Source organism: Rutidosis leptorrhynchoides, chromosome 2 (assembly GCF_046630445.1).
Source record: "Rutidosis leptorrhynchoides isolate AG116_Rl617_1_P2 chromosome 2, CSIRO_AGI_Rlap_v1, whole genome shotgun sequence".
Classification (NCBI taxonomy): Eukaryota; Viridiplantae; Streptophyta; class Magnoliopsida; order Asterales; family Asteraceae; genus Rutidosis; species Rutidosis leptorrhynchoides.
In genome coordinates, this window is record NC_092334.1 from 575,648,544 (window position 1) to 575,668,596 (window position 20,053).

Genomic DNA, 20,053 nt, shown 5'->3' on the forward strand with positions numbered 1-20,053 from the left:
ATTCCCATGCGATCGCATGGATTGGTTTTACAGCTCACAATGTTTTATCGTGTACCTCGTCGACATATATTATAATCGTAAATTGAATTTAAAATTTTAAAAAGTCGTATTTATTAAATACTTCAGGGGTATTCTATGTAACTTATAATTAATAATTTCTATCATGAGGTTTTTATGTGAATAGTAAATGAATTAATTTAAATTCAACTATTTAAGCTACACGTTGTACGTTGTGCTTTACAAATTGTACATTATTAATTTAACTTTGTTTCTTAAAAAAAATACAAAAATTATATCATAAAAATAAAATGACTTAATACGTAAAATTTTTAATTTGAAATAGCATCGTTTAATAGTAAATTTTTAATCATTTCGTATATAAATATTATTCGCATGATTCCATATATATCGAAAACTCTTATATTTATTAAAATATGTATATAATACATGTTATGACGTTCGTGAATCGTTGGACAAACAGGGTGTTCAACCGTTATATATAAAAAATCATTTTCAAAAGTTTCAAAATTCATTGCTTATCATGTCAAAAATATTAAATCATATAGAGAATTGGTTTAAATAAGTCAAAATTTTTCGGGTCATCACATTACCTCCCTGTTAAAGAAATTTCGTCCCGAAATTTGAGTGAGGTCGTCATGGCTAACAATAAAAATGTTTTCATGACGAATATGAGTTGATAAATAGAATTTCTATCATCGTTGAATAATATGGATAAAACAATCTAATTACTCGAAGCGTATGAGGGAAGTTATCGTAAAAGAGTGAAATGAAGAATAGAGATGCATCTTATCTCTTGACGTAGTAACGATTGATTTCCAGAATTTAAAGAACAGAAAATCTTCTTAATCTAAATAAGATTTGATTCTTCAGAATTTGCGGAATTTAAGATTTTTTTTTTTGATTAAATGCGCAATCTGCCTCGATTGCTATGTCTGATATTTCGCTATAAATTGACCTCTTCCGTTTCATTTATTTTCACCACTCCTATAATCTTCTTTCTTATTTCATACATCCCAATAGATTGTGAAAATGCTTAATCCAGTTCTGATTCTTGATATTTTCCTGGCTATCGTATCCTTCATTCTTCTTTTTCATCTGCCACCAGAGGAAGTTATTTTCTTCTACTATTACCTTGGGGTTATAGTGTTTTTCATTCTCCCGTGTCTTTATATTGCTATACGCATTGATATACACGGTTTGTAATTTCGGGGTTGTTATCGGGCTTATATTCTCCTTTATATTTCGGAGCTTCATGCTTTCGTTTTCTCTTCCCGACTTTAAGTCAAGCGAATAATGGTCCAAAATTCGTAGGTATGGATTTTAAAATGAACATAATTAATATTATAAGAAAGAAACGGTAATGGCACAATCTGACTTGTCAAATTACCAGAATACCTCGAAAAAACCGAATCATCAAGAAAAATATTTTCTTGATATGTTTAGAGGTTAAATAGAATGAAAGAGTTATGTAACATGGTTCATGATGAGGGTGTGATCTGTGAACCTTTATCACGTTCCACTAGAAACTCAGCATGACTTACTGTAATATAATCACGCTGATCAAGTGTCATTATATTATACTAACCCATGCTTCAATTCCCAACATTACTTCAAAACATCTATTTTTCGAATTTTTCAGATTTTAGAAACTAAAATAGTTTCTTTTATGATGTAACACAGATAGAGCAAAGAGATGAATGATTTCAGATAAGAATGGTTATAAAAAAATATCTTCAGAAATATGGAGGATATTTATAATGGAAGATACGATGATATCTTAGAATTTCTAATATCAGAGGATGATGCGAAAAATCTATCTGTGAAGGTTTAGAATAAGAAGTAAATTTCTTACTAATGGTTTCAGCAGACACTGAATCATTTGGATTCTTTGAAGGCAGGTTCAGTCTTTGTGATTTATCCACAGCCTCCTTCATACTTTGCTCAATCCGTTTTCCAGTTCCAAACCTTCTCTTTTTCTCAGCTTTACCACCATACTATTCTTTATCATTAAACTTTTGATTGTTAAGGTCGTTTACAGTTTTTGCTGCTTCATCAGCATTGTTCCAATTTCAGAGAACTAGTTCATAGTTTGGGATGTTTTTTTTTAGAAACTTCACATTCGAAGTATGTAAGTCTAGAAGATAGACATTATATGTATATATAACTGTTGACGTAGAATTGCTGCGATATTCGAAATACTGATTGCTAATTCCCAGTAGTTGATATGGCAATTATTGTTACAACATGTGGATGAGTACATGATAGGGTTTCAATGAATATTATGATTTTTTGGAAGGTCAAAGATCAATGGAGTTGTTAGTAAATTTACTGCTAATGTGGTGGAACATGAAAGGTTTCCCAGTAACAAGAACGTATATATTAAAGTCACAATAAGGCTAATATGAAAAGTCGAAGTTGGTTGGAAGTGTGATAAAACTGGATACTTTGAAAAGGATTGCAAGATTATTTTTGGTAAAAACAACGCTAAAGGATCTTGCACAGTTATGAAGTCAAAATATAGCTTTGAAAGATATCAAGATCTAAGAATGATGTCACCAGTTCAGAGTTATGACTTGGATTCTGATCCGTTAATATGTAATCGAATTTGTATGAAAACGATTGTATATCGTTGTGAGCATTGTTAATAATTTTTTAATCAAAGTTGAAGAATGTACAGTGTAACATATTAATTGCGAACTTATATATCAAAGTTATAATAAGGCTTATTCGAATGAATAATTGAAGTTGATTTGTTGGAGCTGTGACAAAACTGTCTATGTTGAAAAGGGTTTGAAAAGTTATTTTTGCTAATAAATGCCAAATGGTCTGACACGATTACGTGTTAAACTATGAATTTGGTTTCGAGAGTTTTTCAGGTGCATAACTGTGAGTAACATGTGGTTGGATCATCATCTCGATGGTTCATTGTTTGAAGTGTTTTTCAAAAATTTCGGACGGTTTGAACACATATTGTAATCGTTAATATACATATGATGTTCTAGCACAGTTTTGAAATCAAAGTATAGCTTTGAAAGATGTAGGGATCTAAAAGTGATGATATCGGGTATATCTCTACTTGGATTCTGATATGTTAAAATCAGAATATGTAATTGATTTTGAATGAGTATGGTTGTTTTGATTTCTATGAAAGAATGTTTCTCGTTATGAAAGTAGTTGATGATTGGTTGAATCAGAATCAAAAAATGTAACATGTTAATTGTGAATTTATATATCTCTCGGGTATTACCTACCCGTTAAAATATTCTCACCATTAACAGTTTATACAAAAGAATTTTCTTAATTACAATCTTTATGAAAATATACCTACATATATATTTTCTTTAGATGTAATCATGGATTTAATGAGTTAACATAATATTAATCTCATCTGGTTTTTGACTAGGACTAGAATATATAATCTCTAAAACTTTTAGAAGTTACATATTCTCTGCAGAATATTTCTTCGATGAAGTTATGAATCAATACTTCATCGTTTGTTGTTGTTGGTATTCCTTGGTATCTATGGTGCGTATGACGTTGATGTTCGAGGTACAGATTGTGATGTTAAGGTGTGGGATACGGATGTTGTTGTTGGTGGTGGTGATGGTACTGTTGGTGTTGCTGATGGTGGTACTGTTGCTGTCGGTGTTGCTGCTGGTGCTTGTAACCTTTGCACCACATTCTCCAAAGCCACTACCCGAGCGCGAAGCTCGTTGACTTCTTCTATTACACCGGGGTGATTGTTGGTTCGGACGAGTGGACGAATAAGATCTAGAATTTGAGATAATATATAATCGTGACGAGACACTCTGGAAATGAGAGAGAAAATGGTGTCTCGAACAGGTTCGCCGGTAAGTGCTTCAGGTTCTTCGCCAAGAGGGCAATGTGGTGGATGGAAGGGATCACCTTCTTCTTGTCTCCAATGATTGAGGAGGCTACGAACCCATCCCCAATTCATCCAGAATAGATGATGGCTAATTGGTTGATCCATTCCGGTTACACTGTCTTCGGAGTTCAGGTGAATATCCATATCGAAATAGCTGTCGGAATTTAAGGAATTTGAACTAGATACGGGATCCATCTTGTATAATTAGGGAGATTATTTTTGATATGAATTAGATTATAGAATTTAGTTTGGTATTCTTCAATACATAATTTACATATGTATATATAATACCAAATTCCATAAATCACGGAGAAATTTTCGGAAGATGTCAGGAAAAGTTTACAGTATCCGATATGCTAAGATATGTATTAGCAGATACGCTGAGATATGAATTTTATCTACACACTATTCATGCAATAATTGCAGGTAAACGTGTCTAGACTTAAGAATGATAAGCATGTAATTTCTGACAAGAAATGATAAGTAAAACTTTTGACATGTAGACACAGTCGAAGTCCAGACTTACTAATGCATTCTAACAACTATAAGTTAGACACACTCATGCAAGACCTGGTTCACTAGGACCAACACTCTGATACCAACTGTGACGATTGCTCCAAATCCATATGAACGAACACGTCATTCATTGATTTCATTGCGAGGTATTTGACCTCTATATGATACGTTTTGTAAACATTGCATTCTTTTGAAAGGCACACCATAAATGTATATTTAAATCAAAGGTTTTCGACATCTGATGATTTCTACATATAGACAATCACCGTATATAATAGTTTACAATAGTACTTTCGTTGACAATGCAGTCAAAATAAGGTACATGGTGATGAATTGGTGAATGCAACGTTTTCTTGAAAAATATGCCATGTAAGACTCCATGCACATAGCTTGTATATCATAATAGCAAACAGCGGAAGACTTCTAGGGAACCTGAGAATAAACATGCTAAGAAGTGTCAATTCAAAGGTTGGTGAGTTCATAGTTTTAATGTTGCGCATAATCTGTATATAAAGGTGGATCACAAGATTTCAGTTATTCAATCCAGAAACGTTTATCAAAATATTCTACGAAATTGAGCACCCTGGTAACTAAACTTAACGTATATATAATTTGTACCCTTTGTATAATCATCCTAATAATACACGCAAACCAACGTGTACGCTTCTCAAATAGCATACGTCTGTTAAAAGGCTAGTGCTCTAGCTCAGACGGGGATATCAAGCCCTATGGATCCATATACTACTACTCGCGCCCACTAGTTCTTATAACTGGCAGTTAACAGTTACCAAAGCTAAGGGATTTTCGGTTCAAACTCAGTGTAGAATTTAGTATGTACTTGTATCCATTGCGTATTCAATAAAGTGCATGTATTCTCAGCCCAAAAATATATATTGCAAAAGCAATTAAAAAGGGATCAATGAAACTCACATTAGCAGCACATAAAGTTGTTCATCGTAATGTGACCGAAACCCGGAATATCAAATAATCGTAGATCTCAACCTAGAGAACATATGTTGGTCAATAAATGTCTATCAAGCTAGGTCTGGTCATAGTGTATCACAACCCTAATGCTCGAGATCGACATACAAAAGTTTATCAAAAGTCATTTCAAAAAGTCATTCTGACTTTAGTTCAACAAAACGAGACGTGCCTTATATAAGGATTCATTTACTCGGTTGTTAATATTTAAAAATCCATTTTATCAATCTCGTAAACAAGTTTTTTAAATCTTAATTGTAGATTCAAAAGTAATTTCAATTAACGTCAATCATAATTCAGTTGCTTATATCTTTTAATCCGTTCATCGAAACTATTCGATATCTAAATGAAAAGTTATTGATTTTTCGCTAGCTTTCCAAAAACATGTATATCATATACCTTTTACCAGCAATATATGTATTTAATTCGTGATTCATTATAAACTGTTTAGCGACGAAATTTAGCATACAAGCATGTATAAATATATATATACTCGAGCACTAGACATGGATACACAATTATTATGTAAAAGATAAAATATAAGTACTTACATATCAATATTGAGATTCAATATTGTAGGAAATTACGTAGACGTAACGGAGATGATAAACACTAGTTTTGACTTGCAAACAAAACCCTTGAACAATACCCATAACCTCCTTAGTAATAACCCATATTTTCCTTAGCTCTATCCCGCTCGAAAACCCATTTTTGAAAGTGACACACTCATAACCTCGTCGTAGTATTTTATGTATAATACTAATTATTAATAATACTAATAATAATAAGATTAATAATAATATTAATCTTAATAATAATAATAATAATAATAATAATAATAATAATAATAATAATAATAATAATAATAATAATAATAATAATAATAATAATATAACAGAGGGAGTAATTGTGCAACAAATGAACAAAAATCGTCGAAATTTATAGATGTTTGCTGGGATCTGTCACCATGCGATCGCATGGCTCCCATGACCAATTCCCATGCAATCGCATGGATTGGTTTTACAGCTTACAATGTTTTATCGTGTACCTCGTCGACATATATTATAATCGTAAATTGAATTTAAAATTTTAAAAAGTCGTATTTATTAAATACTTCAGGGGTATTCTATGTAACTTATAATTAATAATTTCTATCATGTCGTTTTCATGTGAATAGTAAATGAATTAATTTAAATTCAACTATTTAAGCTACACGTTGTACGTTGTGCTTTAAAAATTGTACATTATTAATTTAACTTTGTTTCTTAAAAAAAATACAAAAATTATATCATAAAAATAAAATGACTTAATACGTAAAATTTTTAATTTGAAATAGCATCATTTAATAGTAAATTTTTAATCATTTCGTATATAAATATTATTCGCATGATTCCATATATATCCAAAACTCTTATATTTATTAAAATATGTATATAATACATGTTATGACGTTCGTGAATCGTTGGACAAACAGGGTGGTCAACCGTTATATATAAAAAATCATTTTCAAAAGTTTCAAAATTCATTGCTTATCATGTCAAAAATATTAAATCATATAGAGAATTGGTTTAAATAAGTCGAAATTTTCCGGGTCATCACAACCTGTTTCATGAGCGATATCAGTGAACAAATGTGGATATTTTTGCTTCATTTGATCTTCACGTTCCCAAGTAAACTCGGGTCCTTGTCTTGCGTTCCAACGAACCCTAACTATCGGTATTTTGCTTTGTTTTAATTGTTTGACCTCACGGTCCATGATTTCAACAGGTTCTTCGATAAAATGGAGTTTATCATTGATTCATATTTCGTTAAGAGAAATCACGACATCCTCTTCAGCTAAACATTTCTTCAAATTTGACACGTGAAATGTGTTGTGAACACTACTAAGTTCTTGCGGTAGCTTTAATCGAGAAGCAACTGTTCTAATTCTTTCTGTGATTTCAAAGGGTCCTACGTACCTAGGACTTAACTTTCCTCGTTTACCGAATCGTACTACGCCTTTCCAGGGTGACACTTTCAACATGACTTTGTCGCCCACTTGAAATTCTAGCGGTTTTCTTCTTGCATCAGCATAACTCTTTTGGCAACTCATGGCCGTTTTCAATCGCTGTTATATTTGAATGATCTTTTCGGTGGTTTCATGAATAATTTCTGGTCCAGTAAGTTGTCTTTCTCTTACTTCACTCCAACAGATAGGAGATCTGTACTTTCTACCGTAAAGTGCTTCAAATGGAGCTGCGTTGATGCTCGTATGATAGCTGTTATTGTATGAAAATTTTGCCAACGGTAAGTGTCAATCCCAACTGGTTCCAAAGTCAATCACGCATGCCCATAACATGTCTTCCAATGTTTGTATTGTTCTTTCACTTTGACCATCTATCTGTGGGTGATAAGCGGTGCTCATATCTAATCGAGTTCTCAATGTTTTTTGTAATGACTGCCAAAAACGTGATGTGAATCGGGTGTCGCGATCAGATATGATGGAGATGGGTACACCATGCCTGGAAACTACTTCCTTCAAATATAGGCGTGCTAATTTCTCCATACTGTCTGTCTCCTTTATTGATAGAAAGTGAGCTAATTTAGTTAGACGATCAACTATCACCCAAATAGTATCATGACTACTTGCAGTCCTTGGCAATTTTGTAATGAAATCCATGGTTATTCTTTCCTATTTCCACTGCGGAATTTCCGGTTGTTGCAGTAATCCTAACGGCTTTTGGTGCTCAGGTTTGACCTTTGCACACGTCAAACATTTACTTACATAAGTAGCAATTTCTGTCTTCATATTAGGCCACCAATAGAACTTCTTGAGATCGTGGTACATTTTCCCGTTTCCTGGATGAATTGAGAATCTCGTTTTGTGTGCTTCATCTAGTACTAGTTACCTTAGGTTACCATATCTTGGTACCCATATCCTACCAGCAAAATACAGGGTTCCATCTGCTTTTACTTCAAGTTGTTTTTCTAATCCTTTGCTCATTTCGCCATTTTCAGTTTCTGCTTTTAAAGCCTCTAACTGTGCTGCTTGAATTTGCTTTGTGAGATCAGTACGAATTGTAATATTCAAAGCTCGGACCCTAAGAGGTTTTACTCTTTCTTTCCGACTTAGGGCATCAGCTACAACATTAGCCTTTCCGGGGTGGTAACGAATTTCAAATCGTAATCGTTTAACAACTCTATCCAGCGACGTTGCCTCATATTGAGTTGTTTTTGATCAAAAATATGCTGAAGACTCTTATGGTCAGTGTACACTGTACACTTGGTGCCATATAGATAGTGTCTCCATATTTTGAGTGCAAAAACTACTGCTCCAAGTTCCAAATCGTGCGTCGTATAGTTCTTTTTATGAATTTTTAGTTGTCGTGAGGCATATGCGATATCTTTTGTGCGTTGCATTAATACACATCCTAAACCTTGGCGCGAAGCATCACAATAGATCACGAAATCATCATTTCCTTCCGGTAATGAAAAAATGGGTGCAGACGTTAACTTCTTCTTTAATAACTGGAATGAGGATTCCTGTTCCGTGGACCAATCATACTTCTTTCCCTTTTGAGTCAATGTAGTTAAGAGTTTGGAGATTCTAGAGAAATCTTGAATGAATCTTCAGTAGTAACCAGCAAGACCTAAGAATTGGCGGATTTGTGTTGGAGTCTTCGGTGTTTCCCATTTACTAATGGCTTCGATCTTGGCAGGGTCAACTTTAATTCCATGTTTACTGACAACATGGCCCAAAAATTGTACTTCTTGTAACCAAAAATCACACTTCGAAAATTTTGCGTACAATTCTTCTTTCTTGAGTATCTCTAGTACCAGTCTTAAGTGTTGCTCATGTTCTACCTTGTTCTTCGAGTAAATCAATATGTCGTCGATAAAAACAATGACAAATTTGTCTAAATACGGTCTACAGATGCGATTCATTAGATCCATGAATACTGCTGGAGCATTAGTTAATCCAAAAGGCATGACTAGAAACTCATAGTGACTGTAACGGGTTCTGGACGCGGTTTTAGGAACATCTTCTTCCTTCACTCTCAGCTGATGATATCCGGAGCGTAGATCAATCTTGGAATAAACACTTGATCCTTGCAATTGATCAAACAAATCATCAATCCTCAGTAATGGGTACCGATTCTTGATCGTTAATTTGTTTAATTCTCGGTAATCTATGCACATTCTCATAGATCCATCCTTCTTCTTGACGAACAGAATAGGAGCACCCTAAGGTGAAAAACTGGGACAAATAAATCCACGGTCCGATAATTCTTGCAACTTGTCTTGTAATTCTTGCATTTATGAAGGTGCAAGTCTATATGGAGATCGGGCTACAGGTACAGCTCCCGGTATGAGATCAATCTGGAATTCTACACATCTGTGTGGAGGTAGCCCCGGTAATTCTTCTGGAAATACTTCGGGATATTCTCTTACAACCGGCATGTTATCAATGCTTCTTTCTTCAGTATCGATCTTCTTTACTTGTGCCAGAATAGCATAACAACCTTTTCTTATAAGTTTCTGGGCCTTCATACAGCTGATAAGGTTCAGCTTCGAGTTGCTCTTCTCCCCATAAATCATTAATGACGTTTCATCCTTATGAGGGATGCGGATTGCTTTCTCAGTGCAAACAACTTCCGCTCTTGTTTTGGACATCCAGTCCATGTCAACGATTACGTCAAAACTTCCCAATTCTACGGGTATCAAATCGATTTTGAAGGTTTCACCAGCGAGATTTATTTCGCAACCATGGCAAATTTTATCGGCTTTTATTAGTTTACCATTAGCTAATTCGATAGTATATTTATCGTCTAGAGGCAATGATGCACATTTTAGTTTAGAACTAAAGTCTTTACACATATAACTTTTATCAGCACCCGTATCAAACATAATAGAATCTAGTTGATTATTAACGGTAAACGTACCCGTGACAAGATTAGGATCCTCACGTGCTTCACTGGCACTAACATTAAATGCCCTCCCACGTGCGGGTTCTTTGTTCTTCTCCTTATCAGGGCATTGATTTATAAAGTGACCAGGCTTCCCGCATCGAAAACATTTCTTGACATCGGTCGGTTTTGTCTTTACTTCAGAAACGGTGGCATAACAATCTTTCGCCACATGTCCTTTCTTGTTGCACTTATCACAGATCACTTGGCAATAACCTGCATGATGTGTGTAACATCTTTTGCAGAACGGATGGGGTCCCTTATAGTTTGGACTTGCAGTTGCCCCATCTTGTTTACCTTTAAAAGTTTCTTGTTTCTTCAGGTGAGTACTTTTGCCATTATAGTCTTCCCATTTCCTCTTTCCTTCAGTTATCTTGACTTCGGTAATTGGTGCCTTAATTGAACTCTCTATGATCTGGTCCATGAGTTGGTGTGCCATTGTCATGGCTTCCTGCATCGTATTCGGTTTGGACAATGTAACATTTCCTTTGATATTGATCGATAAACCGTCAATATACATTTCTATCTTTCGTTTCTCGTTTGGCACCAATTCGGGACACAACAAGGCTAGTTCCATGAAACGCTTTTCATAGTTATTGAGATTCGCGCCGAAAACCTTCAGATTACGTAACTCAGATTCCATTTTTCTGATCTCATTTCGAGGACAGTACTCCTCGATTAGCATCTTTTTCAGTTCTTCCCAAGAGATATCATATGCCGTATCTACTCCTTCTGCTTTAGCATAATTGTTCCACCAAGTAAGTGCACCGTCTTGCAACGTGCACGAAGCATACTTTGACTTGTCTCCGTCCGCACAATTACTGATTTTGAAAACAGACTCCATCTTTTCAAATCATCGGGTTAGACCGACTGGTCCCTCGGTTCCACTAAACGTCTGTGGTTTGCATCCTTGAAAAGTTTTGTATGAGCATCCGTTTCGTGAGTTTGTGTTTACGGCTGCTGCTTTAGCTGCTGCTTCGGCTGTTGCTTTTACTGCCTCAGCTGCAGCAATTCTTTCATTCACACGTTTCTCGACTAGTTCCTCAAACTCAGCATCCGACATTTGAGACATGTTTCTTCAATAAACACAACAGATATAATTTAATCATATAGAATATTATAGGTAAAATGAGTTGTCAATAGTTAATCGTAGCATATTAATAATATGAACCAATTATTATAAAAGTCTTTTCTTCTTATTAGCATTTTATAATTATTTCTAGGGTATTACCTACCCGTTAAGTTCATACATAATAGCTAGTACAAGGAATTAACTACTAAAATCCTAATAATATTCCACTATAAAAAAATTATAGCGAGTTACTACGTTATTATGTAATAATAATAATAATAATAATAATAATAATAATAATAATAATAATAATAATAATAATAATAATAATAATAATAATAATAATAATAATAATAATAATAATAATAATAATAATAATAATAATAATAATAATAAGTAGTAATAATACAAATAATCATTCCATGCATTTATTATTAATAAACCAAAATAATACAATACCATACAATACTGATATTTTACATATGCTTATTCTACATAACAAGATAGAGTAGCACACATAAGCAATAGAATAGTGCATGAAAGATTTATGGTTGCGAGGTCGTTTATTCAGAACTATCAGAAACTTCTTCCCATTTGGTTCTCTCTGCCAATTGTTTATGTGCACATGGTCCGACAGACATTCTAGCAGTGTATTTTATTTTTGGCTGGGGTTTTGAGGTACCCGTTGCCTCAGTGGGTTTAATACAATAAGGGTGGTTACGGATCGAATGGTCATGTTCCTTTTTAATAATTAAGGACTTTTTATTATTGTGGTTGTTTTTATTATCTATAGCAAGTTGGAATTTCTCCTTATTGACTTCTTTTATTTCATTAGCAAAATCCTCCTCCTCACTGATCTCATCTGATGACGAACTATCTGAGTCATGTGTAGGAGAATATGATGACGAACTATCTACATCATGTGTACGAGAATATGTACCGGTGGTCATGAACAAAAATCTGCCAGGCGTAATATTCACAACCCGCCCGTCGGCGGTGTATCTGACCCAATGTCCATGTTCGTTTAGAAATGGACGATCCTCGTTTACTCCAGGGATCATGGGTCCATGCCAACGATACTGTGGCTCCGAAAAACTAAAGTTGGGTGGAGCTGGAACCTCCTCTGGGTTTACCGGGAGTTGAGATTCCCCGGCTAACACAATTTCTTCTTTAATAGGTATTGGAACGCCCTTTTCAGTTGTGGATAGAATAGATTCAGTGTCTGATTCCGAGTCGTACAAAATGATAGGATTAGAAGAAGTCATCTATCACATAATTGAAACAACAATTATGTTAGTATATAAATATATCACATATAATGTTTTTGACCAAATGATAAGCAAAAATCAGTAAAAACAGATATGGTCATAGTCCAGACTCACTAATACCTCCTAACAATTACTAGTTAAACACACTAATGTAATTTCTGGTTCCCTATGACCTCAAGCTCGAATACCAACTGTAACGACTCGTCAAAATCGCTATTGACGCGGCACGTTAATCATTGATTCCACAGTGAGGTTTTGACCTCTATATGATACATTTTGATAAAATATTGCATTCATTAAAATAAGTGACTTTCTAAATATAGAAAGTTATAAACATGTGGGCGAGTGCTTAGGTATAAGCCAAACCTCAAAATACATAAGTCTTTAATTTACAGGTTGACATTACAGTCCAATTATTTATTACACAACGCAGTTTTATTTAGAATGCAATAAACTTTATACAAAGCATGAGAGACTCCAAGCAGGCAACAAGCACATCACAGCGGAAGCAGTCTAATGACCTGAGAATAAAACATGCTAAAAAGGTCAACACGAATGTTGGTGAGCTATAGGTTTAATTGCTCGAGTCATAAATATATATAAAGATAGACCACAAGATTTCATCAAAACTTTATCAATAGATTCTACGTAACAGAGCACCCTGGTAACTAAACTTAACGCTATAGTGATAATTACCCCATTCGTTTTAATACACGCAAACCAACGTGTCTTAAACTCAAATAACATACGTCCGTTAAAAGGCTAGCGCTCTAGCTCGGACGGGGATGTCAAGCCCTATGGATCCATATACAATTATTCGCGCCCACCAGTCCATATCCTATGTACTGGAAGCTACTAGTTACCAAAGCTAAGGGATTTTCGGTTTAACTCAGTGTAGAACTTAGTATGTACTTGTGTCTTATTGCGTTTAAAATAAATTGCATGTATTCTCAGCCCAAAAATATTTAAAGTATTTAAAAAGGGAGACTATAACTCACGGTTCAATATTGAGACTCAATATTGTAGGCAAATTGCGTAGACGTAATGATGGTAGACGACTGTATGGTTGGCCTTGGATTCAAGAACAATACCCCGAACAATACCCAATATTTCCTTATCTTAAAATGGTTTGAAACCCGAATTAAAACACCCTCGTATATACCTTATTATTATTAAACTTAAATTTAAAATTATAATTATAATATAAATATAAATATTGAATATAGAAGAAGAAAAACATGTGAGAATCCGTCGAGCAAACTGGCATTTTTATAGTACCTTTTTCATTTACTGTAGCTCATGCGATCGCATGAGTTTTCAGTGTTTTTGCCATGCGATCGCATGGCCGCCTTATCCGTTTTTGTTTGCTAGTTCGTCGACATCAAATAGTGTACTGTAGCAAAGAGTGTTTACTGTAGCAAATAGCAAATATTGTAGCAAATAGTGTTTACTGTAGCAAATAGTGTTTATTGTAGCAATTCACTGTAGCAAAGTCGTTTTCACTATAGCACTGTAGCAAATACGGTTCACTGTAGCAAATAGTATTTTACTGTAGCAAATAGTGTTTTTACTGTAGCAAAGTCATTTTTACTGTAGCAAATAGTGTTTTACTGTAGGAAAGTCGTTTTTACTTGTACATATATATATACATACATATAATTGTTCATGAATCGTCGAGAGTAGTCAAAGGTAATTGTATATATGAAACAGTTCTAAAATTTTGAGACTCAATCTAACAGACTTTGTTTAACGTGTCAAAATAATAAATCGTATAGAGAATTGGGTTAAATAAGTCAAAATTTTCTGGGTCATCACACCTGGGCTACTGGAAAAGTTTATTTCCAGCTAGTTCGGTTCGAGTAGATGATTTTCCGTTTAGACCTCGTCTTACTCTGAGTTACGGTTTGGGATCTATGGCCTCCCGAAAGTCACTACACCCTATTAACGTTGTGCTGAAAAATTCTGACCTACTCGCACTTAAACCATCGCCACGGTCAAATGAAGACGAGTTTGGTTCTGAAAATTGGTCAGCCTCTAGGGGACTCATATACGGATCCATGACCACTGGTCTCACCCCATTTCAGTTTGTATAGAGGTCGTGGCGACTAGACGAAGTCAGCCTTTATTTCAAACTCTATTCTTAATTGAAACTTACTTTACACTTTTTGTTTAATGATGAATGATGATGATACTTAAGACCTAATTTATATACTTTTAAACTTTTGGGAACGATTTACTGACTTAGTAACTTTTGACTTAGGTTGAGGACCTTTCGGACCAACCACTTGCTTACTTTTCCCGCGTGTCGACTTTTACTACTTTCCACTGTGAGTTATAGCATCCCTTTTTACTTTAACTATTTCGGGACTGAGAATACATGCGCATTTTATGTTTTACATACTAGGCACGAGTACTTAAACTTTATATATGTGTGGGTTATACAACGGCATGAACTTTCCGCTTAGCTCGGTAACGTTTAGTCATTGGTCTTTGAACCGGTGAACGCGAATCTTAGATATGGATCCATAGGGTTTGACATCCCCACTCGGGCTAGTAGCGCTAGCATTTAACAGGTGTTTAATACTTCGTAAACATACGCACTCGCCAAGTGTACTTTTAGGGGGTGTTATTTACGTTAAGTTAGTTACCAAGTGCCCACGCTTATACATATACTTTTCATACTGTTTTGAAATACGAAATCTCGTGGCCTACCTTACATTACTGTTATACTTAAACTATAGCTCACCAACATTCGTGTTGACGTTTTTAAGCATGTTTTTCTCAGGTGCTTAAGGTTTGATTGCTTCCGCTGTAGTTGTCATGCTTTGTAGACTCCCGCTACGCTTATTAGAGATGTCTTCGCATGAAACATTTATCTTGCATTCACAAACTTTATTACTTTTGAAACAATGATTTGTAATGACCTATGGGTCACGTACTATTATTAATGCCTTCTATTCGTAGAAGCACACTTTCGTATGTTAAACATTTGGCGTTGGTTATGACGTTACCTTTTCTTATGAATGCAAACTTATTTTGAAACAGCATATAGTGTACGTCACCTTGTAATGATCCTGTTGTTGATGAATCGTACACGATGGTTTTGTACGGGGCATCACAGTTTCTCAAGCCCAACAGACTGAATTCGTGGCCCAACAACAAGATCACAAACCCAATCAATTTTAAATGGCCCGATAGAATAAAAAAAATAATACGGTACATGTAACTTGATAGAAACAGAAATAAAGCAGCCGACATGTTTCTTTCTTTCTTTTTTTTTAAACGTCATCATCTACTTTATGGTGTACTCGTTTATTTAAAACAGAAAGAAACAAGGTAGCAGCTCGTCATCATCCCTCATCAATTCACGTTGTAATAGTATCATCATTATTTTAGTCGCTGTAACATAAATGGTAATAGCCTGGTTCGAACTTAGAATAAAAATAGAAAAATAATAGCGGCTATAGCAGTGACTTTGTGATGTGGTGGCATTCGAACAGTAGGAAACAGGGAAATAAGTGTATGTATATGGTTTATGTCGATGGTGGTCTTCAATTTGATAGTGGTTTCGTGGAGTAGCAGTTTAACAAGGATACGAGTTGCAACAAGGACATATAAGCTGCAGCAAAAAAAATATATAGTGATGACTTGGTGGTTCAAGGTGTGCTTATAAAAGAAAACAAAAATAGATGGGTTTGATGGTGGTCGATCAACAACCAAGTGGGTTTTGTTTTGGGTTAGGTTTATGACCGGAACAGGAACAATTTAGTAGTAGTTTGGATTGAAACAAAAGTTTGGCAGCTGCAGCTGCAGTCGTGAAGGAAAACAAGCAGCTCTTGCAGGTTGAACTATGGTGGTTTCGAGCTTAAAAACAGAAGTTCGATGGTGGGGAATCGTGGTAGTGGTGGATTGATGGTTGAACATGGGAACATATAGCAACGATGATGAAACTGTAATAGTAAAGAAGGTGGTAAATTATCGCTATAATCAAGTACCTCAATGTTAGCGTTGGAGACTTGGGTTTCATCGTCATGGACCGGTGCCAGACTGGGATGTATGTTTTAATGGATTTGCTCGACAGAAAAGAAACAAACCAAACGGTTAACTCGATGGTGATGATGATTAAGTGGTTTATGGTGGAGGATGCCGGTGGTAGTGATGAAGGTGGGTTGGCGGTTCCCGGTGATGGTGATCTCGTGGTGTGGGTGTAAGGTTGAAGAAATGAATGATGAATGTATAATATGCATATGAAAGTATATATAAATATGATATAGGATTTCTATTATAATAGAACCAACAACGGTTGGTTACAATTCATTCACGGGATTCAATTACTATATTGCCTGCCGACACTTTAACACAGATAGTATATCGTGGTCCATTGCTAAACAGTTACGGATAAATTTAATTCAGAAAAATCCCATATTTTAAAATTAATTATATTTATTTATTTTGGTCATTATGGTATAAAATTCGATCCTTAATTTATTAAATAAAATTTACATCAACTGTCCCTCTCAATTCTGGGTAAAATATAAAAAATGCTAAAATTTTAATAACTAGATCCTAAATACATTTTTAGTAAGTCTAAAATTTATAGAACTCATTTTTGGATCACCGTTTATTTTAAAATTATATAAGTTTGAATTTAACTTATTTAATATCGATTGACTGACAAACGAGTGCTATTATCGTTTACTAAATAAATTCAAAACCATGTAAATATACATTCAATATACCTTATATATATATATATATATATATATATATATATATATATATATATATATATATATATATATATATATATATATATATATATATATATATATATATATATATATATATATATATATAGTGGTAGGATCAAGAGGGAAGTAACCAATCGGGGGGAAGCGGGGGGAAGCAAAAACTTTTTTTTTCGTTTTTTTGAAAAAACTTTGTTCACGAACATTATAGATGGGATGAAAATATGAACATTTAGTAGAGACACTTTGTGATAAATGTTTTTATTTTGGCGGAAAAACGCTTGAAGAAGTAAAATACAACAATTATCGTCTTTTTCGAGCGTATGTTGAGGTTTTAGCTATTGGGGTTTAGATATTAGGGTTTAGATATTAGGGTTTATAGGGTTTAGATATTAGTGTTTAGAAATTTAGGGTTTAGGGTTTAGATTTAGGGTTTAGATTTAGGATTTAGATTGAGTTTTTAACACGAACGGTTTAGAGTTTAGGGTTTAGGGTTTGGTGTTTTGGGTTTATGGAATAAACCCAAAACACCAAACCCTAAACCCTAAACCCTAAACCCTAAATCGGGCTAAATTTTACTTCACAAAACATGAAAAAAAGACGTTCATATTCTTCACGAACAATATTATCTTGAATGTTATTTTTGTCGATCGTTTTTCCGCCTAAATAATAACATTCATCACGAAGTGTCTCTTCTAAATGTTCATATTTTCGTGTGATCTTGATGCCGGAAAAAAAAATTCCAAAAAAAACGAAAAAAAAAAATTTGCTTCCCCCCGCTTCCCCCCGATTGGTTACTTCCCCATTGATTCTGCCCCTATATATATATATATATATATATATATATATATATATATATATATATATATATATATATATATATATATATATATATATATATATATATATATTTTTACAAACAATTGTTCGTGAATCGTCGGGAATGGTCAAAAGGGCAAATGCATTCATATAAACTGTTCCAAAGTTTTCGAGACTCAACATTACAGACTTTGCTTATCGTGTTGGAAACATATAAAGATTAAGTTTAAATTTGGTCAAAAATTTCCGGGTCGTCACAGCACATGTAGCGAATATTAGTACTCTGGGTCCTTTTGGTTGTGTGTTGGTTTGCGGAGACGAAGCTAGCTTTAACAATATCCTCACGGCTAGTACAAAAGATTTTTGTATGATTCGCCCTATGTCGGAGATTGCCGATTCTTTTTTTTAGATTTGCGTGGATCGAAGTTTTGGGCGTACCGTTCAAGTACGCTTCTAGAGAAAGAGTGATGGATATTGCCGAGTTATTTGGTGAGGTGATTCACGTCGCTACTTCGTCCTCATCATTAAGCAATGTTGGTTCATTATTTGCTTTCATCAAGTCATCGTGCCCTAAACACATTCACGCCTCGGTCGATGTTGATATCAAGGATAAAGACGGGTCAAAATGCAACGTTTGGGTGTCAGAATTATCGGATATCAATAACTTATCTCGTACTCTTTTTCATACGTTTGATAGTAAGTTGTTGGAATCAACAAATCGATTTGTGGTTACTAGTAATGCTCCGTCGGAGTTTTTTGTGGTTCCGGATCCGGTTGATGGTGATGTTATTCACCCACTTTACTCTTCTCATATTGAAGATGCTTCGACGAAAACCAATGGTTTGATGAACGCTTTTGCAACTTCTGTTTCTGTTTTGGCTTCAGATGATATTGGGTGTTATTAGCCCAATTCCTCTTACTGGATCGGTTCAATCCAGTGGGCTTGTTGCTGTGGGAGATGGGCCCAGTATTCAATTTGGGTCCATCGATAGAGCTGCTTTGCGGCCCAAATCTGTTATACTCGAGGCTATATTTGAGCCCTTGCATGTTCATGTTGGGCCTGTCATGGAGTCGGATTGTGGTAACAAGATTTCGTCCCCGGTTTTTGAAGATGTTGATGAAGATAATACCACGTTTGCGGTAAGATTGGCGCAATTGAAGAAAGAAAAGAAGAAAAAGAAGGAAGTTATGAAGACGTGTGGAGAAGATGCAACAAAGAATGATAATCCTTCACCTATTTTGATTGGACGAAGCGGAAGGATGTATTGTGATTGCGAGGACCTTTCGTGCAAAGGCTATTGCAAGGTGTGGTTTGTTTTAAACAAAAATGTTCCTAGAGACCAACTCAAAAAAGTGAATTTGAGGTCAAGAAGGAATGTCGCTCCTACCTCGGGCCATTTTAAACTTGTGGATAATGACGATGATCTTGATTACGGGGATGCCATTCAACATTTGTTTTTAGCGGTAAGTTTGATAAGAAGAAAGGTTTTGCGTTTCCGGGACTTAATATGACCAAGGAGGCTCTCGATGCTTTTGATATTATGATGACAAGTATGGCCGAGTGTGAACCGGGTACGGAAAATAACTCTACCGAAACCCCGCGCTCGTCGGGTAAGAATAAGATTCATCATCATAAGCGTAAGGAAAAAGTGGTTCAAGGTGCCGAAAAGGCCAAATTCGGCGTCTTCATTAAGGACATTTGAGGTCCTTTTTTATGGTTTATAGTTTCTTGTTTAGTTGTTTTCTTAAAATTTGTATCTCGTTCTTTTGGATGCGTTTAGTCTTTTGTAGTTTCG